Here is a 25,211-nt window from a genome sequence, read left to right on the forward strand (position 1 = left end):
TCACCGTCATGCCGGCCACAAAAGTTTGACCATCTTTCTCACGTTCTCACACTGGGGTTTCCCGCCGGGCATGAGTTTGCCGTGTGGAGCTGCTCAACTCTCTCCTACTAGCATGATGGTAGCAGGAATTGGTTCTATCTGTGTGGGTCTATTTCTGGGCTCTCTTTTCTGTCCCATCGACCCAGGTGTCCGTCTTTCACCAAAACCACACTGTCTTGATCAAGTCTTGACGTCGGGGAGTGGCCGTCCTCCGCCTTGGTTCTTTTCCTTTCATGCTGTGCTGGCTGTTCTGAGTCACGTCACTTTTTCTGGTGTGTGTGCTGCCGTCATTCTCACCGCTTGCTGGTCACCTTTTAGTTTTGTCAGCGCTATTTCATGTTGCACTCACGTTCGGTATCTTCAGGTCACAAGATCTTGCCCATTGCGTCTTTTGTATCTTACACCTTGCCCAAGAGTGCCTTCTCCATCCCGTAACTATAAAAGGTCCTCCCCTCTCTTTTTTTCTTCAAGGGCCTTCACGGTTTTTATTTCCTGCTGCCCGGGCTGTGTTGTAACTGTTCCTCGTGGACCATCACACACAGGGATGGTCTCTGGGCCTGCTCTTTGGCGAGCCTCGGTGTCTGCTCAGCAATGGTGTGGTGGGAGCCAAGAAACACAAGGTGAAATCCCAACCTCTCGTAAAGCAACGGTCTCTGAGACATCCCTGAGCTCACCACTGAGTCTGTAAGCCCTCGGCTTAAGGTGCTCGTGGGAGCCACCCCAGAGACACCTGCAATCGTATACCTCCTTACAAGATGTGGGAGTAGACCAGCTGATTCTCAAGTCTATAGGGACAGGCAAAAAAAAAAAAAAAAAAAAGCCCACAATAGCCAACATCATATTGAAGGAGAGCAAAATGGGAAGGCTGACACTGCCTGAATTCCAGACTTACCTATAAAGTGACAGCCATCAAGACCGTGGGGTGACCAGCTGGGGAGAGGGGAGGGGGAGGGGCAACATAGGGGGAGGGGAGTAACAGGTATAAGCTATTAGGTATAAAATAAATAAGCTACGAGGATATAGTGTGCAACACGGGAGTTTGGCCATTATTTCATAATATCTACAAATGGAGTAAAACCTTAAAAATCGTGAATCGCCTGAAACGTATATAATACTGCATGGTAATTATACATTAATTGTAAAAAAAAAGAAAAGAAAAGAGAGAGAGAGAACTTCGTGACCTTTCAGGAATATGCCAGGTAAATTTAATAATAATAATAAAAAAAAGCTGATGTGGTGTTGTGACAGAATAGAGAAACAGAGTAGACAGCCCAGAAATCGGCAAAGTCAACGGGGTCAACTGACCTTTGACAAAAAAGCAAAGGCAACACAGTGGAGCAGAGAGAGTGACTTAAGCAGACAGTGTTGGAACAACTCACATCCGCATAAAATAAAAACAACAACAGCAAAAGAATGTAGACCGTACGTGACCGTCTTTGCCATAATTGGCTCAAGACGGACCACAGACCTACACGTAAAACACAGACTATAAAACTTCTGCAAGAAAATGCAGGAGAAGGGCGATGACTTTTTTAGACACAACACCCAAGGTGCCACCGTGAAGGAAATCACAGAGAAGCTGGACTGGGTCAGAATGAAAACTTGGGCAAACGTCCGCTCTGCAAACAACCACGTCAGGAGAGTGAGAAGACAAGCCACCAGCTGGGAGGAAATACTTGCAAGAGACAAATCTGCAGTTGACAAAAGTGCACAGGGAGCTCCTTGTATCTGGAACAGACAAGGGGCTCTTAAAACTCAACCCTAGGGGAAGAAAACCCAACTTAAAGACGAACCGAAGGCCTGAGCACTTCACCCAAGAAGACAGGTGACTACGTTGTAGGCAGTCAGGGAACTGGAAGTCAGCACCGCCACGAGATGCCACCAGGCCGGTCTCAGAATGACTAAGACCTAAAAACACCGACCCCACACGCGCCGGTGAGCTGCGGAACGGGCACCCTCAGCCCGCACTGGGCGCTACGGGAGGGTCCTCGCCTCCTCCGTGGCCCTCTGGTCACTTCGAGGTGTGACCGCGTTTTCTCACGGGCGACGCGATGCCTTCAACGCCTCCACGGCCCTCACGCTCCCCTCTGTAGCCCCGAGATGCCCGTTACCTGCGTCTGGCCGCGGCCTTCACGGCGAGCGCACAGCCGCAGGCGCCGGGGGGCCGGCGGGCGATGGGGACGCGGCGGGCGATGGGGACGCAGCGGGCGGCCGGCCGGCCCGGCTTCCCCGCAGGCCCCTCCGGGCGGCGAGCGGGCGCGCTGCCCACTGCACGGACGGCCGGGCGGCGGGCTGGCTCCCCTGCCCCGGCCTCGCTGTGCGCCTTATCTCTGCCCCCGCGTGCAGGTTCCCCTCGATTGCACAATCTGGACACAGTACGTGGCAGGCGATTTGCATGCCTGTGTCTTTATGCCCGAGATTTTGATCTGCCTCCTGCAGGCACGACCCAGCCCCGTTCAACGTGCTTTGCCTTCTGTCTCCTTCCCCCACCACCCCGAAGTAAGGACACCTCTGAACAGGCTTCCTAACTAGCCAGGGACCACGTGCTGCCCAGAGCAAGTACCGGCTGCTTTTCTTTTGCATGACAATGTGTTTTTTTTTTCCCCCTTTTTCGAGCTGCACCTCTGAGCGGTTTTGTCTGAATCGCACCTGCAAGTTGAGCCTCTGTCTGTCAGGCAGGAAGCCACCCGAGGTGGACGCATTAATTAATGTGAAGTGCTATTCTGTGAAGAAGAAGAAGAAAAAAAAAAAAGAGCTGGCCTGGGGGTGGGGGATCTGCCGGGAAATAGGAGTTTGCAAGTAGCACGTATTGTGACATTCAAAAGCACTGCCTTTATGGGTAAACCAGAGCGCCAGGTGTGCTAAGAAGCTGGAGGGCTTTGCTTAACAGATCAGTCCAAGGAGAGACACAACAGAAACAGAGAGACGGGGAGAGAGGCGTACACCCTTCACTGACTCCTAGCTCTTCTCAATCTCAAGACAGCCGCTGGAATTTCTCCTCCAGGTTGACAGGTACGTTCACCTGCCACACAACCGTTTAATCCGGAGCGTTCCCCGCATCCAATTCCGGAGTCAGCGAGTCCGGCCAACACGCCAGGGAGCAAACCACCCAAGGGAAGTTTGACAAGGGGCCGTCTCGCGCCTGCAAGACGCCACAGACGGGCTCCCTCCTTGCTGTCTTGTCAACTCAGACCCCCCGGGGACCAGAACCTTCTTTTTCGCTTTTCAGATGCCATTTAAACCCCTCTTTTGGCCAAGTGGGGACGCTTCCTGAAATGCAAACAAACACATGCAGGTGCATCTCCTAACCTCTTAGGAAGAGCTTGGCACCCAGGAGGGGATGTTTTAAAGGAAGGCATCATACTGGGCCGTCTTGGGCAGGAACCTGCAGGAGACATAACACTTCACAGACACGCCCCCACCACCTGCGTCCCGCCCACGCCCCTAGGCCCAGGCCGAGGTCAGAGACGGGGGTCTTCTGGGCTGGGCAGACCACACAGCAAATCCTAAGAGGGTCTCCTGTGGATCAGACATGACCTGGAACCAGGGTCTCCAAGGAAGGAGCCCCCATGCCTCCCACAAAGAGCATGCGAGGTGACCCACAGGCCCACGAAGAACATTTTAGGGCTTGCAAATCGAATTCTGTTTCTCCACCTGGAACACAAGAAAGACATTGCGCTTTGCTAAGAGAGAGGACTGACCGTGCGTGTGTGTCTGGTTTATGCATGAAGTGAACACACGCATTTTGGGAGGCACAGTCAGACCTTGGCCCCAAGGGCTGGGTCTGGACATGAGCAAATGCAAAACGGACAGAGCCTGGAAGCCGCTTCATGGAGAAGAGGTGGGGGTCAGTGGGGCGCCGTCCTTCCACAAGAAATCCTCGCCACCGACCGCCAGAGGAGGCGCACAGCCAGAGGGCAGCAACTGAGCGTCAGGTGACCGTGATTTCCAGTGCCGACCGATACAACGGAGACTTGTCAGTATGTGTCAGTCGCCCGGGATGGTCATGACCGATCACCTCAAACTGGGGGCTTAAAGCAACAAAGAGTCATCCTCCCCCTGTCCTGGAGGCCAGACGTCTGAGGTCAAGGTGTCCCAGGGCCGCGCTCCCTCCGGAGGCTCCAGGGGAGGGTCCCTCCTGCCTCTTCCGGCTTCCGGGGGCTCCAGGCATCCATCCCTGGGCTGGTGGCCGCCTCCCTCCCGTCTCTGCCTCCGTCTCCACGTGGCTTCTCCTCTGTGTCTGTGTCTCTCCTCTTCTGTCTCTTCTGAGGACACTGTCCTTGGATGCAGGGCCACCTCCTCCAGGAGGACCTCCTCTTGGAGCCTTCACGTCATCCCATTGGCAGAGACCCTGTTTCCAGACAAGGTCCTGTTGCAGGTACCAGGGGTCAGGGTGCAGACGTGGCCTTTTGAGGTTCTCAGTTCAACCCACGACAATAAGCGAGTGTGATCATAATGATTGGATCGGACAACACTGATCAGTGGGTGTTTGATCCGGGGCTGGGGGGAGGTTCCGATGAGGACCAGGACACACACGTGGTCATCTCACAGGTGTCCTCTGGGTAGTGAAGGAGGGAGATGCAGCTGCGAAGTGGAGAAATCACACGACACCTTCGCTGGGTGATGAAGATGAGCATTATTTGTGAGAGGGGCAGCCAACTCCAGGTGCCCCCAGGTGAGAGGCCCTGAGAGGGACCCACCGTCCTCACCTGGGCAGGGCTCTTGTTGAGAACACACACCTAGATGTGACCCGGGGGAAGCACCCAACATTCACTCCCCCAAAGGAGGAGGATGTTGCTAAGAAAATATGAAAGTCATAAGAGATGAATTTTCTGGAAAAATGTCTCAGAAACACTGAAGGAGCTGGATGGCACAAGCCACATGGCCCCGGACTGGACTCTGGGTGTGCTTTCTACATGGGACTTGACAGGGGCAGCCCACAAACATGGAAGAAAGACCGACGGTCAAGAGACAAAAGGGCTGTGTTGATGTTACATGTACCAATGGGACTGCACCGTGGTTCCCTCCCACTGTTAGGGTGGCCACGCAAGAGCAGGCAGACCTCGGAGGCCACGCTGTGTGCAGCTCCAAGGGAAATGGGTGTGAAGAATGGTGGGCGATTGTAAAAAAAAGTTACGTATATGAAAATATACCCTTGGATGCGTCTAGATCAACAGACGGTTGATAGAGGTAGATGATGGTTGAGGAATTGCTAGAGAAGGTAGGGTTACATAAACAAGTAAATGGAGAGATGATAGATACAGTTGGATGGATGGATGGATGGATACGTGTGATCAGATGACTGGCTGATAGATGAGCAGACAGCTCCGTGCATTGATTAGAGAGACAAAGTGTAGGCAGAGGATACAATAAGGCAGATATATTGGTAGAAAATAGATACAGATAGAAATGGATATAGACAGATTCATCTATAGATGATTGATAGAGGGTAGGGTTAGATGGGTAGACAGATGATGGATCTTGTTAAATGGATGAATAGATAAATGGATACATAGGGAGACAGGCAGATGAGAGATGGATGGGTAGGTTAGAGACACAAATGGGAAGTGCAGACAGAGGATGGGAGAAGAGATACACTGACAGAAGTTAGATAAGATGGATGGATGGATAGATAGAAGGATAGATAGACAGACAGACAGCTAGCTAGATACATAGATACACAGGTAGATACATAGATAAGATGGGTGGATGGATGGATGAATAGATAGATAGATAGATAATTGATAGACAGATGGATACATAGATAAGATGGATGGATAGATGATAGATAGATAGTTAAGATGGATGGATAGATGGATGATGGATAGATAGATGGATGGATAGATGGATGGATGGTTGCATGGATAGATGGATGGATAGATAGATAGATAAGATGGATGGATGGATGGATAGATAGACAGACAGACAGATACCTAGCTAGCTACATAGATACATAGATACATAGGTAGATACATAAATACATAAATAGGTAAGATGGGTGGATGGATTGATGGACGGATACACAGATAGATAATTGATAGAGAGGATTGGATTGGATAGAAGAGAAAGACAGTAAGACAGAAATGGACAGATGGTAGATTAGATAGACAGATAAGCAGGCAGACTAGATAGATGACAGGTGGATAAGTAGGCAGACAGGTAGATGACAGGTAGACAGGAAGCCTAGCTAGATGGGCGAAAAGCTGAAGGGCGCTGGCCTCCAGTGTGTCCCCTGACCATCTCATTTCAAGGCACAGTGTGCCGTCTGACTTAAGAAAGACCTCACCCGCTAACTGAGCTGAATCTGCTCTATGCCCTCCATCGCCGGTTAAAGACGACATGAAATTAAATCTTCGCTGTTCCATCAGAAAAGCCGTAGCGTCACATGAATGGAAGGAAACCTAAGGGTGATGACTCGGTGGGGGTGGGGGGAGTGGAAAGTCCCCTGAGCGGACCCATTTACATTGACTTTTTTCCGTGTGAAACAGATCATCCTGCCCCGCGGTGCGTCCACGGAGGCAGGACGGCCTGGTGGTGAGGGGCCCGGGGCCGGGGTCGGGGAGGGTCGAGGTCCAGTCTCAGTTCTGTCAAAACTAAGCTGGGGGACCTCGGGCAGGCTCCTCCCTCTGAGCCCAGGGTCCTTCTTGCAGAGTGAAGGGAAGGTGGGGGTCCTTTTGGGGTTTTTTGGCTCCTTGACCTCCTCACTGTACGCTGGGGGCTTGGATCAATGGGCGCTTTCTCTCTCTCACAATGCTGGAGACCGGCGGTCCAAAGTCAAGGTGTCAGCAGGCCTGGGTCCCTCTGAAGGAAGGTTCCATGAACACATGAGGTCTTTTTAAAATAAGACGGTACATTGTGCTTTGAAATGAGGCATCCATCCATCCACCCCTCCATACATGCATCTCTATCTATTTAATTATTTATCTGTCTGTCTGTCTATCTACCTAATCTCATTCTCTATCTAGACTTTAGAATCTCTGCCTCCATCTCCATGTGGCATCTCCTCTGTGTCTGTGTGTCTCCTCCTCTGTCTCTTCTGAGGTCACTGTCCTTGGATGCAGGGCCACCTCCTCCAGGAGGACCTCCTCTCTGGCCCTTCACTTCATCCCATCTGCAAAGACCTTGTTTCCAAATAAGATCCTGTTCTGAGGTTGTGGACAGATGTGAATTTTCAGAGGGTACAGGTTCAATCCAAGAAAGAGGTAGTGATAACCCAAAGGGCTGTTCTGAGATGAAACGGGGTCATTGGCACATGGTGATGTGTGTGGTCCTTCCAAGGAGAAAGCACCTCATATGTTGATTATGACTGTCACCGTTTCCATAGACGTCTTCCCATCCCTTAAAACTCCCCAACATTTACAAATGGCCTCGTGGAAACAGTCTGGTGGTTCCTCCCTTGGTTAAATGTGGTTACTGTGTGAAGCAGCAATGACCCCCCTAGGAGGCACACACGAGAGAAATAAAAATGTACATCCACGTGGAAACGTGGACACATATGTCCATAGCCATATTATGAACAAGAGCCTGATGCTGGAGACAGCACAGCGTCCACTAACAGATGGGTAAACAGAACGGGGTCCAGGCACACAGGGGAATATTACTCAGCCAGGAAAAGGAGTGAAGCTCTGACACAGGCTGCAGCGTGGATGGACCTTGAACACAGGATGCTCCGTGAGAGAAGCAGACACAGAAGGACACACAGGGTGTGACTCCATTTACAGGAAACGCCCAGAACAGGCAAATCCACAGAGACAGGAAGCAGATTTTTGGTTGCCAGGGGCTGGGAGGAGGGGAGGGGGTGTGACAGCTCATGGGGATGGGGTCTCCTTTCAGGGGATGAAACTGTCCTGAAGCAGAGGTGATGGGTGCAGCACAATGTGAGTGTGCCCAGTGCCCCTGAATTTTTTACTCTAAGACGGTGCATTGCATGTTGTGTGAATTTCACCTCAATTTTAAGACACGGTTCTTGAATCACCGGAAAAAGCGTCAGGACGTCTGTGCCATCCTTCCCCATAGCTCAGTTGGCTCTTTGCCCCGTGAACTCCTGGCTCCCTGCTCACCCCAATTTCTGAGACTTTTCCTCGTGTATCCCAGCGTCCTCCCTGTCACTCCTGGGTTCACTGCGGGGTGTCTGGAGCTGGCCACCCGCATCCTCTGGTCTGTGGCCCCCACGGCTGACTTGATGCTGGCAGGACCGAGCAGGAGGGAAGGGCAGCCGACGGTCCTCGCCAGCTGCAGAAAGTTTTCTGGGAAGATCTCAGAAGCCAGCGTCGTCGCCGGGGCCGAGGTTCCCAGGGGCACCCATTGTCCTCACTTCCTCCTTCTGAAGGTCACGGGCAGCTTCCCTCCTGGCTCTGTGCCCCGGGGATGATGTGGAAGAGGCTCGCGCCTTGAGCCCTCAGACGGCACCTCCCATCCCTTGGCGCACATACTGTGAACTGCCTGCCAACGTCTCCTCCCAGACCCCTCCTGGGAAGACAACCCCATCACTGTCCTTGGTTTACCAATGGGGACACTGAGGCACAGAGGCATTCAGGAGCTTGTGTGGGATGCAGGCGGCTCTGTTCTGACCTCAGAGCCGGATGCCAGGGCATCCTTGGTAAAGGAAGAGGGAGTGAATGGATGACACACAGAACGTTGTCCCGGACGTGGAGTGAGTGACAGATGAGGAATGGACGATGCACTGATGAATGAGGGACTCAAGGTTGCTCCCATAAATGCAGAGTGAATGGATGGAGCACTGCATGGATGGGTGACCAGAAGGGAGGAGCAGGGTACACTGTGACCTGGCCCCGTGCCTGTCACTTTGGGCAACTTAACCAGCTCCCTTCTGCTGTCCCCCCGCTGGAGTGGACGTGCTGTCCAGAAACCCCTCTTGTCCCCAGGCTGCAGTGGACCTGGTGTCCAGTATCCCTCCTTCCCCTGGGATCTGTCCCTCTCCGACCCTCTGGTCCACGGACTGTCAATCACACAAGAGTGCGAAATGACCCAAGCCTGACTCCACTCTGTCCTTAGGTATCGGCCCAGGGGTGGTCATCTGACCCAGCTCCCAGGGCCAGTCAGAACCCTCAAGGTGGGGTGGAAGACTGAGGGCGGTCTCCTTTCCCTCTGAGTTCTGCTCTGCAAAGATGGGGGTCAGGGTTGAAGGGACCCCCTTTCCCTCCTCCAGACACACTAAAACTTGCAAGGGAGGCAAGAGGATGGCGGAGCTGAAATCTGGGACAAGAGAGGAAACAAGAACGAACTACCATTAATGCTCCTGGATCCAGCCATGCCTGAAGCTGCCTCTGGAATGCCTAACGATCTAATTTGACGATTTCCACACTGACCTCAGCTAGCATGAGTCAAGTTTCTATTGTTCGCCACGAAAAGAGTTATGACTCACCCGCCAGGAACCAGCGTGCCCCAAGCTGGGGGACAGAATTCCACACGGGGCGTCAACAGAGCTCACACCTCTTGCCTTGGTCAACACCTGAGCATTCCACAGTAGCCACGGGTGTGCAGCCCCCGGCCCCCACCTCGGCCCCTCTCTGGATTTCGACCTTGGGCAAGTTCCTTAACTCAGAGCCTCAGTTCCCATTTCGACAGAAATGACGTAATACCATCCCAGGATGTACAAGAAAGAGGGTTTTCTATGGAAACCTTGGCCATCGCCAGAGCCCCGACTCTAGTCTCACGATTCCTTTGCAACCCCTGTCCTCTCTCTGCAAATCCCACAGATACTTTTAGGACGTTGGAGTGCCCGGGGTTAAAATCACAGAGCCCAAAGGTGAGCTGAGCTGAATTGAGCCTTTTCCCCACAATCCAGTGGCATCTTTAAAACAGAGACCCGAGTCCGCCTGCCACCCAGGGCATCTCTGCCTGTCCCACTCTGGGTCCCGTGACTTACGGTGGCTGTCGGGACGGTGGAGGTCTTGTGCAAGCAGGCGCCGTGCAGCTAGGCGGTGGGGACCCTCACTCTGGCGTAGAGGAGGGCGCCCCTTCAAAGAGAGGTCGGCACAGGAAACCCCACTCTCCTGCGGACCCCACTGTCCGTCCCTCCCCCCAACCAGGCCTGCACCACACACAGTCCCCAACTCTCCCGGGACCCAGCAGGCTGCTTGTAACGGTAACCTGTCATCTGAAGATTTAATTAAATGCACAAAGGTTATGAAACTCTGAGCCCGAGAGCAGAGCCACAATGGATGGAAAAGGTTCCTCTTTTTCACAGTGGGTCCCCTGGGAGGGTGGAGTAGGTCACCAGAGGGGACTTCACATATTTTTAAAAAACACTTCTGTAAAAAAAATGAATCTCACCGAAATATATTCAGGGATCACTTTCTGAGGGCTGTTAGTTTATAATGAGAAACTGCAGTAAATTTAAGTATGGCTTCCTTAGAATATAGTTAATATTAGTTCATTTTTCAAAAACTGTTAATATTGGGGTGGGGAGGGTATAGCTCAGGGGTAGAGTGTGTGCTTGGCGTGCACAGGGTCCTGGGTTCGATCCCCAATGCCTCCATTAAGGGGGAAATTTTTTTTAAACAGAAAACTCTGTTCATATTAATTATTTAAAAGCTTACTCATTAGAGTGTGTTAAGAGGGCACCTTGTTCTTAAGTAAACAGCTGGGCTGTGCTATGTTCTCTGAGGTTTCTCCCTGTTAGGGACTAAATTTTGTCCCCCCAAGATTTGTACTTTGGGATCACAGCCCCCAGGACCTCAGAATGGGGCTGTGTTTGGAGACGGGTCTTTAAGGAGGTGATGGAGGTAAAATGGGGTCACTAGGGTGGGTCCTGATCCCACATGACTGGGGTCCTTATAAGAAGAGGAGATGAGAACCCAGACACACACAGAGGGACGGCCACAGGAGGACGCAGGGAGGAGACGGCCGTCCACACCCCAAGGGGAGAGGGCGCAGGAGACACCAGCCCTGCTCACACCCTGACCTCAGATCCCAGCCTCCAGGACCGGGAGGAATAAATGTGTGATGTTTAAGCTGCCTGTCCGTGGCAGCCCTAACATACCTCTGTTTAAGGAGCCTTTGCCTTGGGGAGCCCTCTCGCTTTCTCTCCCCACATTTGGGTTCTGTTCTCTCTTGGAGCACCCCACAGCCTGGCCCCCTGCTTTGAGCTTCCTATAAAGCCCCCACTCCTGGACCCAGCCCCTCCTGAGGGTGCCGTGAGCGTCCTCCCAACTACCTGAAACATATTTCCACCCCGGATAAACCTGTAATTAAAAGGACAAAGGGCCCTGACCCCATGCTGGGTGAGCAGCTCATGTGGGTTACCCGGGGCTTGCTCAGAGGTTGAGAATTTTAACACTGACTCAGCCTAGAGGGACACTTGGGACATTTCCACATCTTGGCTATTGTGGCTCAGGCCACTGTGAACACAGGGGTGCAGGTCTCCTTCTGAGGTTCTGATTTCAATTATTTTGGGGGTATATACCCAGATCTGGGGTGGCTGGATCATACGGTAGCTCTATTTTTAATTATTTGAGAAATACATGTCCACAAAAAGTGGTCCATCCATGTGTAATATTATTACTACATAGGCATATAACATGTCCACAGAACCAGTCCATCCATACAGTGGAATATTATTCAGCCACGAAAAGGGAGTAAATTACAACATAGGCTACAGCCTGGATCAACTTTGAGGGCGTGCTTCTCTGTGACATAAGAAAGCCACAAAAACACAAATAGTGTGTGATTCTGCTTATCCGAGGTCCCTGGAGTTGTCAGATTCATGGAGACAGAAGGTAGGATGGTGGGTGTCAGGGGCTGGGGGAGGCAGTGGGGAGTGAGTTTCATGGGGACAGACTCTCCGTTGGAGGAAGACGCATAGCATTGCAGCTAAGGATCAAAATACCGTATCATGCACTTAAAGACCCGTTAGGAAACTGTGTTCTTACCACAAAAACAAGATAGAGATAAAATATGAAAAAGTTTCAGAAGTAAAATAAAATAAGATCCAAGGAATATATGTATGTTCATGTATACCTGAAAAATTGTGCTCTACACTGGAATTTGACACATTGTAAAATGACTATAACTCAATAAAAAATGTTAAAAAAAAAACACAAGATAACACGGAAAACAAAATAAAATAAAAACAAAACAGAATGAAATGAAATAAAGCTATTTAGACTTTGTGGGGGAAAAGGGGGGCGGACTTCTACAATAGTTTCGGTGAATATCTCGGTCAGCTCTGCACAGCTTGGTAACGACCCTGCCCACACAGACGTGAGTCCTTTCTGGTCAGGGGCTGCCCTAGAGCTGGCAGCTGGTCCGGGCTTGTCCGGGTGTCCCCAGTCCTTCTACGTGTGATGGGAAGGCGGGAGGGGGTGACTACCGTGGGTGCTGTTTGAATTTCAGGACTTTTCAGCTCAAACCAGGCTCGGAGGGAGCCACTGGTACTATTATGTCACCCGCAGAAGGCGGCTGTGGGGTTGGGGGCCGCCCTCTCCCCACGCCTCGCCGACCCCCTCACAAGCTCAGCTCCTCCCCGTGTGCCCGGCGGGGACCCCTCGGGCGTACGCCTGGCGAGGACGCCTCATCTCTGTGTGTGTCTGCGCCCCTGGCCTCGCCGGGCACCCCCGGCCGGGGCGCCGCACCCGGGCACATCACGGCTGTCTGGGGACCAGCGTGGCTGTCAGTGGCCGCCCCCAGCTGGCCGGGTTTGCAGGGACCCAGGGCCTTCCCAGTGTTGACTCGGGAGCGTCCCCAGCAGCCGACGGGCTGGAGCCGGTCACCCTTGTGGGTCACAGCCCCTCGGGGAGATGACGGGACACGCGAGCCACAAGCCCCCAGGGAGGGAAGTGCGCTGTCTGCGGCCCCGGCCGCGTGCCCAGCAGTGGCATCTCGGTCCTGTGCTGCTGAGCTGGGGCTTTCTCACCACGACCTTTCCCCGTGACCACGGGGCAGCGTGACAGGGTGTGCTCTTCTCAGACGCCGTGTCTGGGCTGGGAGGGGATTCTGTGACCGGACCACAGGCACGGAACAGCAGGGCTGGGGGGGGCGGGGGGGACACTCAGAGCTCTGTGTGTCTACGAGTTTCTCTTTAGCTTTCACTTTTGTGTTTGGAAATAAAGCCATTTCCAGGCGTTTGATGGGTGGAGCAATGTCCCCACGTGTGCGCCGCAGAGAGAATGAATTTATCTGTCCTTCTGCTCAGCCCTCCCCCCTCCCTCCCTCCCTGGTAACTTGGAGCTGGTGCTGCCGGCGGGGACGGGCCCCCCAGGGGCCTGCTTCCTCTTTCCCCTCACTCTCAGGGGGCCCTGTTTCCCTGCACGTGCCGCCTGCCACGCCTATCCACCCTCTTCGGCCCCAACGTGGGGTCCCCGTAGTGGGACAGCCCTCTCCCCAGCTGGCCCCATGAGGGTAAAGCCATGATCACTGGCCTGCACGAAGCAAAGGGGCATTCGTGGCCTCCGATAGTGTGGCGGGCTGAGTGGCGACCCCCACCTCCGGCAATGTGTTCATATACCCACCCCCAGAATCTGGGAAGGGACCTTATTTGGAGGTAGGACCTTTGCAAATGCAGTTAGTGAAGGACCCGAGAGGAGGTCCTCCTGGAGGAGATGGCCCTGCATCCAAGGACAGTGACCTTAGAAGAGACAGAAGAGGAGAGACACAGACACAGAGGAGACGCCACATGGAGACGAAGGCAGAGACGGGAGGGAGGCGGCCACCAGCCCAGGGATGGACGCCTGGAGCCCCCAGAAGCTGGAAGAGGCAGGAGGGACCCTCCCCTGGAGCCTCCGGAGGGAGCGCAGCCCTGGGACACCTTGACCTCAGACGTCTGGCCTCCAGGACTGATGAATTTGTAGTGTTTAAGTTCCCCGTTTGTAGTACTTTGTTATGCCTGCCCCAGGGAACTAACTTTCTCTGCACGCTGAAAGAATTTCCACGTTGGCAGCCAATATTTTTAAAGTTCTCAAGGATGCAAACAATTTCCGACATGCCGTGAACACCACCATTTAGAAAGACAACGGCGAGCCGGCCGTCCTGAAGGTGCCCTGCCGACGGTAGCCGTGTCGGTTACACACGCTCCGCCAACCACTGAAACAGTCCTCGGAGAAACTCTTTGTTAGACAAGGGAGAACTCCACATTATTCATTTCTTTTTTCCCCTAATTCTTTTTTTTTTTTTTTAATTTACACCATTCCTTTCCCTTCATTGAAACTGTCTTTCATTTTTACCATTTTTACAGATTCCAATCCTAGTGTCGAGACCGATGTTGGAAGGTCTTTGGTTTGTCACCACATCCAAGTCATGACAACAAAAAATAGATGTGTGCGCGCTGAGGTGTCCAGACGGGTTTCGCTTCCTGCGTCATTGGGCTCTTAGGTGCTAAAGCATTTCTTATGAGTGAGTGGTTATTGGGACAAATGTTGATCAAAGCGACATTGCGCACCTGGATGCACAATAATGAAACATTAAAGTAAAAAAAAAAAATGTACTGGGCATTAGTTCCTGAATCAGGTGACTTCCGGTCAAGATTTTCCACAGATTTAACAAAAAGAGACATCCGTACAGCTAAAGGGGTATAACGTCCTGCAGCCAGCGTGTTATTGGAGCTCTTCATAGGCATTGAATCAATTGCGCATTTCACACAGTTGATGGAGAACGAGGACTCCGGAGCGAGCAGGCTCTGTTTGTTCAAATAAGCCGTTGCAAACTCGCGGAGTGACGTGTAGCAGATTTGAAGGAGACGGTGCGAAGGTTTCCTCTCCGTGAATCTTGAAAATTGCGGGGAAATGAGCCCGCCACGTTGAAAAGAATCACTGTGTCCAGCTGGTGTCTCTCGCTTCTTTACGGTGTCGCGGGTGGAGGAGGGCAGTTCCCCCTGCATGGTGGTCCCCAGCCCCGCAACCGTCAACACGGGTGCCTCCTGGAGTGGGGAGCAGGGACCCTCTGGGTTGGGTATTAAGAAGGTGGGCGTCTCCTTTGTTTGGGGCCCCTGGGGAGACGTGCTGTAGCAGGACCTATTCTGGGGGACGGCTTGCTTTTTTCCTGTTCACCCAGAATTCTGCAACTTTCTTGAACTTGCATTTGAACTGTAGAGAATCTGAACGCGAACTGGGAAAATAGAACTCTACGTTTGTTGTCTTGAGTTGGATGGGGTGATGGATGAAACACCTTCAAACAGAGGTCTCTGTTTGATACTCTGATCCTCGTGAACTGTAGAGAATTTGAGCACTGATTATTCTAAACCCAAGATGGTCTTTGGTGCCCTGAAGACTCCACTGCCCCAAACCCTCGTGCAGCGATGGGTAGAAGATAACCCACGACTCGAGGGGAGCTTGGCCGGGTGCAAACGCGATTCCTAAGTGCAACTGCTTTGCTGTGTGTGGGATCATAAACACATGCGTTAATGTTGGATTCAGTGAGGGAGGATGACCTTTGGGCATTTTTCGGAAGGGGAGGCAGGGGGCAGGAGCCTCAGGACCGACCCCTGAGTGTAGACTGACGTGCAACCTGGCTGGACGGTACCCTGCAAGGGAAGGAATCTTGGTGGGAAAGTGTCTGCTTTCGACCGACCCGCTTAAATTCCAGCAGAGGGTAGGAGTGAAAATTCGCTCTTAGGGCTAGCACAGTGACTTTGGAGGACTAACTCTTCTGCTAAGAGCCTTAATGACTCGGAGGCATTATTATACTGAACACAACGAAGACACTGGAATAAATAAAATTAATCTTTGAACCTCAATTACATTTCAAAAGTTGTTTTTCCTTCCTTTCTGGTTTCAATGGGTGTAGACAGGAGGCAGATACTTCCAAATTTCACTGTTTGCTTTCCAGCCTAATTCAGAACATGTGCTGAGTGTGTTCAGTCCTTTGACGTGCGCGAGGCTTGCTGCAGACCCAGGAGACGTTCTGTTTGGCGACTGTGTAGATTATCATTATTATGTCTGTGAGGTCCAGAGCCTGGGACAAGGAAGCCTTGGGTGGCCTGAGGTCAGATGCCGTCCACATTCTCTTCCTCACAGTCTCCGACGCATGGGGTATCTTGCTTCAATGGTTGATGGCACAGAGAACTACAGAGGGGTCCATGTCCATCTGTTCCAGAGAAGGCTCCAGCCAGAAGACACCACGGATGCAATGAGTTCCTCCTGGAAACCGCCCCCAGATCACATTTAATTACAGAGGCCAGCATGCCTGCTTCTGGACGGAAGGCATCCTCCACCAGGCAAGGCTGTCTGTCTCTCATCTGGGGGGCTGGTCATCATTTCTGAGCAATAACACTTTAGAACAAGAAGCAGAGGGGAAAACCACATTGACTGGAGTCTCAATGTGGGGAAGGACCTCACCCCAGCTGTATGAGGGTCTGGTGACTCCTGCAACAAAGTAGACTGAGTGGCTGAAAAAAGAGACATTTATTGTCTCCCGGTCCTGGAGGCTGGAATCTGAGATCCAGGTGTCAGCAGGGCTGCTGTCTCCTGAGCCCTCTCTCCTGGGTGTGTGGACGGCCGTCTCCTCCCTGTGTCCTCACGTGGCCGTCCCTCTGTGTGTGTCTGGGTCCTCATCTCCTCTTCTTATAAGGACCCCAGGCCTATGTGCTCAGGGACCCATCCTACTTCAGAATGACCTCATCTTCAGTAATTACCTCTGCAAAGACCCAATTTCCAAATAATGTCATATTCTGAGGTCTTGGGGATCAGGACGTCTACAACTAAATTTTGTACGGATGCGATTCGGTGCACAGCACTGCCCCACGTCTAAGCAGGTGATCTTTCGGCTCACACGTCTGCACGATGCCGCACTAGGTATATGGTTATTCTGTCCGTTTCCCACTTAATGAATCACGTGGAACTTCCCCATGAGCCCTCACCATTTATCTGTGTTCTAGGCTGTGAACCACTGCACACCAGTGCTTCTGCAGACAGGAAAAATCGCAGGCTGCCCCTCCCACAATGACCCAGCAGGGCCTCGCGGTGGAGAAGGACTGGGTTTCCTGGCTGACGACGTGGAGGCCAGGGGGCTGGTCGTTGTGAAATTGATAAGATCGCACGAAGCAGATGTTTATCTTTCCATGAAGGGAGCGATGAGTGTTCTGCACCAAGCCTCTCTGTTTACCCTGGGGGTGTTGATCACTAAGCACCTTAACCGCTTGCTGGATTTTTCTAGCGTTCACCAAGGCAGGGATCAAAAATGTGAGCCTCTCTCTGTCCTGATCCATCTGACGCAACTCTGAGGACATAACTAAAGATGTCTTCTCCATTTAGGTTCTGAGCACAGAATTCAGACTATTTTTAGTTAGATTTGGGGAGGGGGGAAGAGGACAGGTTTGCAAATGCAAGCGTTGTAATTTTTTTCCTGTCTTCCACCGTGTAAAAACTTCTTGAGCAATGCATTCTTTTACTGTCTCCCGTTTCTAAGCTTTATACAGAAATCTATGTTGATTGATATCAAACACAGCATATTTATTGCCTTCTTACACCACGCTCCCACATATCTGCACCATAGCATTATCTTGTACTCTTTGGGCTCACAATGTTATATGTCCATTGTATCTCGATATAACTTGGGGGCATAAAGAAAGGAAAAGATACGTCCACATAAAGATGTGTGCCAGACCACAAAACACGGCAAACCGTGCTCCCTCCTGAGAGGGAGGATGAGCTGGGAGGTTTATCACCCAGAAAGGAGAAAGAAGGGGCTGGTCCCAGAAACCAGGGTGGACATCAGGTCTGGGGGCCTGATGGAGGACACAGCAGAGACTCAGGGAGTTGGTTGGACCCCAGGAGCCAGGTAGGGCTGTGAGAGTCAGGGTCAGCCCTGAGCATGGCCCCAAGGACCAGGCGTCATCCAGGTGGATTTCTACCAAACCAGAATGGTGAATTTTATCTGTCAACATGACTGGGCCCTGGTACCCAGATATGTGGGCAAATACCAGTCTAGACGTTACTGTGAAGGTATTTTTTTTTTCAAACATGGGATTAACAATTAAATTGATGAACTTTGAGTAAAGCAAATGACCTGCCATCGTGTGGGTGGGCCACGTCTAATCAGTTGAAGGCTTTTAGAGAAAAGAGATTGCGGTCCCCCGAGGAAGAGAGAATTCTGCCTCCAAACAGACTTCAGAGTCAAGCGGCAGTGTCACCTCGTCCGTGGGTCTCCAGACTACTGGTCTACCCTGCAGAATTGGACTTGCCATTAGAAATGACATGAACGAATTCCTTAAATCTCTCTATCTGTCTCTCTGTCTCTCATCTCTCTCTTTCTGTCTACTAATCTATAGATAAATATAGCTACGCACATCTATCATCTATCTATCATCTCTCTGGTCTGTCTGTCTATCTACCTATCAATCTATCTACCTAACAATCTATCTACCTATTTATCATCTATAGATAAACCTGTCCACCTATCCATCCATCTTTTGGTTCGTGTATTAGCATTCTCCAGAGAAACAGAGCAAATACAGTATAGACAATAAAGAACTGGATCCCAGGATCTGCTGTCTACAATCTAGAGGCCTCGGAGAGTGGATGATATAAGTCTCATTCTGGGAAGAGCGATGTCCAGCCCAAGGATGGTCAGGCAGGGAGAGAGCTCAGTCGTCTTTCCCCAGCCTTTTGTTCTGTTCAAAAGGATAGAGGATGGGGTGGGGGGCCACCCAGATTGGGGAGGGCCATCTGTTTCACCCAGTCCATCCATTCAAATGCTGATCTCATCCAGAAACACCCTGCCAGACACACTCAGAGTAACACTTGACAAATATCTGGGCATCTCCTGGCCCATCAAGCGGACACATAAAATTAACCAGCACAGTCTGTTTCTTTGGAGAACCAATACACGAACGTTCAGAGACCCAAGAACTAGGCAACGCCCCGATTTCTCCCAGCATGGAGGGCGAGCACATTTCTCTCTCTGACTTCTGAGACCCCTGCCTTCCAAAGGCCCCTCCCATCTCATGTTTGAACCACCACGCTGTCCTCCCACCAGGCCCCCCTTGAACTTCAACCACAAGACTCTCAATCAATGGCAGAACCAGGTTGCATGGCGTGATTTGGGACAGCAGGAGGGATAGGATATATGGGGTGATAGTAAGATGCAATGTTTCTGGAAGCATCAGAGACTTGGGGGCCCCAGGAGGGGGACAAAGCCAGAAAGGGGGACAGATCTGTCCTGGGGCAAGATTTGAATCAGAAGCCACATGTCCAGGGACCCCTGTTCCACTGTCATCAGGCTACTGGAGACCCCTTCTCAGGCACAACTTACCACCTGCCTCTGAGCAGGGCCAGGAGGGTCTAGAAAGTGGAGAGAGGCGGGCAGTTACCCGAGAGGGGGGTGTTGGCATGTGCTGCAGGTCATCCCACGATCGTGGAGGAGGAGATGTCTTGGCATTTTCCGTCTACAGTCTAGAGACCCATCGCTCAGGCCAACGTTGGGACACCACCAAGCCTAGTGCCAGGAAATCATCACTGAGCTCATAATCGACGTTTCCTAATTTACGGTGTGTCCTGTGACAGAGGCACGCAGCTGACTTAAGTTTCGAGCCCACAGAGCGGCGATCCACCCACGCTATGAATTCCTAGGCCGGGGCTCGGAGTTGCTGAGGACCTTCCTTCAAGAGCCGGGAGTTCCGTCTCACGGGTCCACACCTCCCGTTTGTGCTGTCTGATGCCCGCAGAACCTCGTTTATCAGATACAAACCTTGTGATGAGAAAGTGATGAGCTTTTTTTGTTTGACAGAAGAGGAAATTGAGGTTAGGTCATTAGGTGACAGGGTGGTCATGGTCAGACACACAGCTGGGGAGGAGTAAAGACCTCATAGAAGAAGCAAAGCCCCGTCTGGCCCCGCCACACACACACACACACCCCTCTCCTCATGGCGGGGCCGCACCACGCACGGCCCACGTCACGACCCTAGAGGTGGCCCGCGGTCCTCATCTCCCACCTCCATGTTCTCACACAGGACCCGAGCGTGCTCCGGACTCACTCTCATGACGGAGCCCCAGGGCAGACACCCTGTGGGTTTTGGGGAAGAACCGAGGGCTGGCCTCGGTCAGAGCACATTGGATTCGATGCAACTAATGCCGGTTTTCTGGTCCTATTAGAAGCCCCAGTGTCCCTGAAAACTGTGGGTGGCCAGCCCACAAGATGCAGCTGGCCTTGCCTTTTCATTTCAGCTGTGGGTGACTGTGCCCCCCACAGGACACGTGGCAATGTTTGGCGTTCTTTCCAGTTGTCACAGCTGGGAAGGGGTGGCTGGAGACCAGAGACACAGCTCCACACCTCACAGTGCACAGGATGTCCCCATCAGAGAGTCCTCCAGCCCCAGTGTCAGTCGTTCTGAGACAGACTGTCTAGTATGAGACTCTATACTATCTGTCTGTCTATCTATTATCTATCTAATGTCTGTCTACCCACCTATCTATCCATCATCTATCCATCTTTCTTTTCATCCATCTATCTGAGTATCCATCCATATCTATCTATCTAGTTATCTATCCATCCCATCCATCCACCCATCCATCCATCCATCCATTCTTCCTTCCTTCCAGCCATCCACCCATCCTTCCTTCCATCCATCCATCCTTCCTTCCTTCCATCCATCCACCCACCCATCCACCCACCCATCCATCCATTCATCCATCTGTTCATTCATCTATTCATCCCAGTCTATCTACCTAGCAACCTATTTATCAATTATCTGGGCCATAATCCACTGGATTTGACACTACAGACTCTGAACTTCTGCGACAACACTGCTGGGGGTTCCCTGAAACTTTAGGAGGCCCCAGTGTCCCTCAATATCACGGACGTTCCGTCTAGGAGAGGGAGTCAATGCTCCCGTTTAATCAGGTGGACATCCACGAGCAATGGTGAGATAGGTTCTCCTGCATAGGGTCACCTGACTGTGGCCAAGAAGCAGGGCGGGGGTGGCTGGTGGTCCAGTCTTTGTCAACAGCCCCTGGATGGTGTGGGGTCCTCACAGCCGGTCTGCGTCACTGCTATTAGGGCCGAGTGGAGGACGAGGGCTGCCTTGTGTCCATCCCCCTGAGTCATCACCCTCGCAGACGATTTCTGTGATGATGGACGAGGAGCATCAGGGCGGGGCTCCCCCCACGGCCCCACGGCCCCACGGCCCCGAGGGTTCCCAGCAAGAAGCACAATGTGCTGGGTCTGGGATCAAAGTGTGGGGAGGACGGCAGGACCTGGAGCAACGATGGGGAGACCCGGAGACCACGGCACGTGGGGGAAGCAGGCAGGGAGATGCAGTGACCCTCCCAAGGCCACCCGAGAATTTCAGGGCCAGTCTGCCCCTCCTGCATCCCTCTCGGCCCCTCACCCAGGGGCCCGTCTCAGCCCATAAATGAGTAAAAACAACAGAGGGTTCCTAGAAGGTGGGCACAGGGCTTGTAGGTCTCCTGTCCAGGGTGCAGTCTAGAATATGCATGCCCTGGGGCTGCTGTAGCAGGTGACCCTAAACTAGCTCCCTCTGGAGGCCCCAGGGGAGGGTCCTCCCTGCCTCTTCCAGCTTCCGGGGGCTCCAGGCGTCCGTCCCTGGGCTGGTGGCCGCCTCCCTCCCATCTCTGCCTCCGTCTCCATATGGCATCTCCTCTGTGTCTGCGTCTCTCCCCTTCTGTCTCTTCTAAGGTCACTGTTCTTGGATGCAGGGCCACCTCCTCCAGGAGGACCTCCTCTCAGATCCTTCACGTCATCCCATCTGCAAAGTCCCTTTGTCCAAATAAGGTCCCGTTCCTGGGTCCTGGGGACTAGGACGTGGGCCGATGTTTGGGGAAGCCATCATGGACGCACTGCACCAGGGTGACCAGTAATCCCATTCTCCCAGGGCTGGCCCCATTTTAGCCCCCAAAGCTCTGCCCCACCTGCTCCCAGGAGCGTCCTGCTTCCTGGGCAGATCGAGATGGCTGGTCACCCCACACCCAACTCCTGGACTTAAGGGGAGGAGATGGAGGTGGTGGGATGGTGCCAGGGGAGCGGTGAGGAGGTGAGGATGGCGGTGTTGTGCCGGGGCTGGGCTGCGCTTGGTGGGGCTGGACGCTCAGGGTGGCAGAGACCTTCAGGGACAAGCTGTAAGCATGCCACACAGATGTCACCCCAAACACGCAGGAGCCTCCAGCCCCCGCCCCGCCCCACGGCCCTAACGGAAGCCCTGGCACATGGCCTGGGGCTGCTAGGCCGCACCCTCCCTCACCCGCCTCTGAGTCTGAGCACCAAGGCCAAGGTGCTAAGGAAGGTTTTTTTTGATGCTCTGAGCAAAATGACAGCCACTGAAAGTGGAAAAAAAGGATTTGGGGCTGATACATGGGCTGAGCTTGGGAACAGATCAAATCCTCTGAGTTGGGGTCCTTCTGGACACGCGGGGCCTGCTTTCAAGTTCCCGAGGAAATGTGTGCTCAGCCATCACTGGGACCCAGACGACATCCCCCCCAGTGGTGAGTGTTGAGGCCAAAATCTTAAGCATGTGTCCCCAGTAATCTCTCTGGTTCCCCGATATTTTGTGTGGTCCCCTAGCAATCTCTGGTTCCCTGGTTAATTTCTCTGGCTCTTGTATAATTTTTCTGGCTCCCCAATGGTCTCTCTCTGGTTCCCCAATAATCTATCTGGTCCCTCAAATGTCTGTAGTCCCCGAAATCTCTGGTCCCCTGTTAATCTCTAGTTCTCTGATAATTTCTCTGGTCCCCAATATTTTCTCTAATCCCTCAGTAACCTCTTAGATCCCCAATATTCTCTGATGCCTCACTATTCTGATTCCCCAATAATCTATGGTTCCCCGATAATCTCCTGGTCCCCAATATTTTCTCTGGCCCCCCAGTAACCTCTCGGGTCCCCAGTATTCTCTCTAGTACCCAATATTTTTTCTGCTCATCATCATTCTCTCTGCTTCTCAATCATCTTTCTGGCCCCAAGTCCTCTCTCTGGCCCCTGTAGTGTCTCCGGTCCCCAGATATCCTGTCTGGTCTGCAATCATTTCTCTCGTCTGGTCCGTCTGACTCAAAAGCAATTTCGACAAAGCCTGACGTTTTCACAGAGCAGCCAGCACGGTACCCAGTTGCAAGGCATCTCGCGAGCTAGGAGCCAAAGCGACAGCCAGAAGGGAGGTCTCTCTGCCTTGTGCTGCACAGAGCCAGCTGCCCCGGCCCCACGTGCAAAAAAACCTGCCCCCCTCTCCCCGCCGATTTACATGATTGTTTAGAAAAGGCAACAGCGGCCGTGTTTGCTTGCCAGGGCGCCGTGCTCCGTGAAGGAAGCCAGCCAGCCGTGGCTGCGGACAGGCACCTTGGGGTGGGGCTCTCCGTCTCTGGTTTCCTGTGATGGTGACTCAGAACCTGCAGGAGCCGGTGAGGCTCGAATGCTTCTGCAGAGAGTTTGTAGCCGGGGATGAGGAAGTAAGAGTTGGGGGGCAGGGATTGTAGTGGACAGTTATCTGACTCCTCTCTCTCTCTCTCTCTCTTGTAAATGGAATGATTCAGTGGCACTGGGTCCGTTCACCATGTTGTGCACACACTGCCGCTATGCAGAGTTAGGACATGTCCATCGCCCCCACGTGGACGGGCATTTTAGCTTAAGTACAGCCAGCAGGTAGAAGCCCCATGCATACAGTAATAATAATAGCCACACTAATGGCAGGCAGTGTAGACCACCATCTGGCTGGGAGACTTTGTCTCTCGGTGCATCAGGCTCCCTGTGTGTAAAGGGATGTCAACTGTGTTCTCAGAGGGATGCCATGAGGGTTCTGTGAGTCCAAGCTAAGCACGTACAGCAACGGCCCTACAAGGAATCCCACAGGACTTGGGATCGGCCCCTCAAGGAGAATGACATGTCTCAGGCACTTACTGACTTGCCAGCAGCGTTGAACAAGTGTATCTTATTCAACCCTTACTTGGTATGACAATTTCCAGGTCCACCCATGTTGCTGCAAATGGCATGATTTCATTCTTTTTTATGGCTGAGTAGTATTCCATTATATATATAGACCACATCTTCTTTATCTAGTCATCTGCTTATGGACATTTAGGTTGTTTCTATGCCTTAGTGATTGTAAATAGTGCTGCTATGAACATTGGGGTGCAGGTGTCTTTTCAAATTAGAGTTTCCCCCAAATATATGCCCAGGAGTGGGATGGCCGGATCATATGGTAACTATTTTTAGTTTTTAAAGGAATCTCCATACTGTTTTCCATAATGGTTGCACAATAAACTATTTCAACCTAACACAACTCTGTGAGTTTCAATACATTTACTTTTGAATGTTTCAATCTTCTCTGAGTCATTTAATAGTCTGGCAAAAAGGTATCATTTTTGAAAGCAGTACATTTTTCTTTCTGCCTCACTCTCCAGTGGGTGTCTGTGTGGCACTGTCCTCTATTTGAAATCTTACTGTTTGGGTCACCATGAGATTTTTGCATTCATTTGGCTTGGTGAAAACATTGCCTTAAAATAGTAGATATTGATTGCCCCATTCTGGACATCCTTATGAACGGGATAGTCACACACTCTGTGACCTTCGGCAGCTGCTTTCTCTCACTGACCATCCTATTTTCAAGGTTCCTCCGCATTGTACAGTCTATCTGTACTTCCTTCCTTTTTATGCTGAAGAATATTGCAGGTTGGTGGTGGCCACGGGCTGGGGACGGGAGTGGGTAGTGACGGCTCATGGGTACGGGGCGGCCTTTTGGCGTGATGGAAACATTCTGGAATTAGAGGTGGTGCCTGCACGACACCATGAATGTTCTAGATCGGATTGTATTTATAACAGTGAATTATAGGTTATGTGGATTTCTCCTCCATGCATGAAAAAAATGTAAAGACAACAGTCGTTATTTTGATGACTGATCCTTTACCCTAATCCTAGCTCAGTTTCCTCCCTGACCCCACGGTGATGAGGCAGAGCTGGGTCTTGCACAGTTGCTGTGAGTCCCTGAAGACCTGGAGCAGCAAGGTCCCTGTGCACACCCAGACAGGTTGCATATGTCCAACATCTTCTCCCATTCCTTCCGCAGAGCAAGGACACAGCAGGGCCCCATGCAGGTGCACAAAAAGGCAGTGGGGGCCTGGGCCGGGGACAGCTCCACCTACTGGAAGCCCTGTAGTGGGGATTCATGACTTGGTGAGGGATTTGGGTTCGGGCGCATCTGAGTGGGGCCCCCAGGTCTCCACCCATCCAATACACCCTCTCTCTTCCTCTGAGTAGGATGAAGACCACAGGGCTTTGTG

At 52.1% G+C, this 25,211-nt stretch overlaps 1 protein-coding gene across 3 annotated transcripts in view; it reads right to left on the minus strand.

Moving 5' to 3' along the window:
- P2RY8 (P2Y receptor family member 8) overlaps positions 1-25,211 on the minus strand; it is a 46,034-nt gene that overhangs the window by 15,107 nt on the left and 5,716 nt on the right. Inside the window, exon 1 of one of the 3 annotated variants that reach the window (XM_074358910.1) lies at positions 9,929-13,185. The exons of 1 other annotated variant lie outside the window; for it this stretch is intronic. The gene's annotated coding sequence lies outside the window, so the exon portion shown is untranslated. Of the gene's footprint in view, positions 1-2,150; positions 5,637-9,928; positions 13,186-25,211 lie in introns of those variants that run through there. One more of the 3 variants, XM_074358912.1, reaches the window with a different exon arrangement.

Source organism: Camelus bactrianus, chromosome X, assembly GCF_048773025.1.
Source record: "Camelus bactrianus isolate YW-2024 breed Bactrian camel chromosome X, ASM4877302v1, whole genome shotgun sequence".
NCBI lineage: Eukaryota > Metazoa > Chordata > Mammalia > Artiodactyla > Camelidae > Camelus > Camelus bactrianus.